Consider the following 2,090-nt stretch of genomic DNA (forward strand, 5'->3'; position numbering starts at 1 on the left):
CTTGTCGATCCTATCTAACCACTGAAACGCCTCGAGGGACTGTTTCTTTATCTCCTCCATAGTGCGATTGAATTTTCTGATCTGATATTCAGAGCCAGCTCTCCAACAAAGATCCTTCAACACGACATTTTTGTATTTACTGTTGAAATTGGAACACACGTGCCGCAAGCAATATCGGTGCACGCCGTTAGGTGGCACGAAATCCGGACATTCACGTACAGCTCTTGTGATACCAGCATGGCGGTCAGAAATAAGGCAGATACCCCGTCGCCCTCGTATAATGTGTCTGCTCAATTGTCTAAGAAACCACTTCCAAGATAAAAGTGATTCTTCATCGACAACAGCAAAAGCAAGAGGAAGTACCTGTTGATTTCCATCCATGGCAGCAGCAATCAACATCTTGTGCTTGTACTTTGTGTATAGATGGGTCCCATCTACACTGATAAGGTTGCGACAGTGTTGGAACCCTTCAATGCACGGCTTGAACGCCCAGAATACGTACCCTATCACATATGCACCGGTTGATGTGTCGCGGGCTTTATGTTGCCATTCAACAATCGTTCCTGGATTATATTTTTGGAGAGCTCCCAAGTATTTGGGTAGCTTTTGAACGGAGCTCTCCCATGTGCCATAAACCATCTCACGTGCCATCTTCAAACTGTACCATGCCTTTTGATATGGTATATCGTATTCGGTATGGTCTTTCACAGTCTGGATGACATGCTTGATTCCGTACGACGGGTTGCATTTTACATGTCCTAACAATAAAGAAGCAACATATACTCTATCTAAATTACCGTGTTCGAGGGACATTTGATTCAATATACATGTATGGTCCCCTCCGTATTTTGTTATTTCAAAAAATGGTATGGACCGGTAAAATGTTTCCTGAGAAGTTCGTTGTGCCGTAACCGGCTGAGAGGATGTCGACGTACCTTGTGCAACATTTTCGGCGACAACATTTATGTCAACATCTTCGTTTCCATCCTCAGGTGGAATTGGATAATCCACTTCATCCGGTTCGGAAGCTGCATCTGATTCATTAGCCAGGCTGTCCGCAATAGGGTCTTCTGGCTCGGCAATGTGTTGTGCAGAAGTTGGTATAAAATTGGAGGTGGATGGAGTATGTGAGTGGGTGGGCTCTGTGTAATTAAGTTCAATATTATCGAGCCCTTGTGTGACAGACACCACATTCGGAGTATAACAATCTGTATCATAATGTGATGAGTTCAATATATATATGTATATATATTATATATTATATGTATATATTATATATATATTATATACATATTATATAATATATATATAATATATATATAATATAATATTATACATATTATTATATATATATATTATATAATATAATATAATATAATATATATATTATATAATATATAATATATAATATAATATATATATATTATATTATATTATACATAATATAATATATATATATATTATATTATATAATATTATATATATATTATATTATATATTATATATTATATAATATATATATATTATATTATATATTATATATTATATAATATATATATTATATTATATTATATTATATAATATATATATATAATATGCACTTCCTGAGACTCAATTGTTGCCGTTTCACCAGAGTCTGGTGATGGCCTTGTGCAATCGGTACTTGAATCCGACGCTACAGGTGTAGAGCCCTGTACTCTAAAGGCATGTTTTGGGTCATGCTCCCTCAACTCGCGAGTCATCCCGGAAGGTGATGCCTTTCGAATTGGTTCTCGTAAGTCGTTCCATAGCGAAGTGGATGCTAATAAGGAACTCCTTATTGCGACCTGGACCGTGTCTAGATCAGCTCTTTGGATTTGTCCGGCAACTTTAGCATTAACTGCTAGCTGTCCGAACTTTCTGTCAAGCTCCTCGAGGTTTTCCCGGAGGTGCCTGAGTCTCAACATGATGGAGTTTGCTTCAGATGCCTCCATCTCTTGTCAGGAAATCTGCAAGAACATTCTCATGAGATTTTATAACGACAATATTATAACAATAATATTGGCATTCTGCTTGCCATCTGATAATACGAGCTTTCTCTATTTTTTATA

This window comes from Sesamum indicum, linkage group LG6, assembly GCF_000512975.1.
Source record: "Sesamum indicum cultivar Zhongzhi No. 13 linkage group LG6, S_indicum_v1.0, whole genome shotgun sequence".
Lineage (NCBI taxonomy): Eukaryota > Viridiplantae > Streptophyta > Magnoliopsida > Lamiales > Pedaliaceae > Sesamum > Sesamum indicum.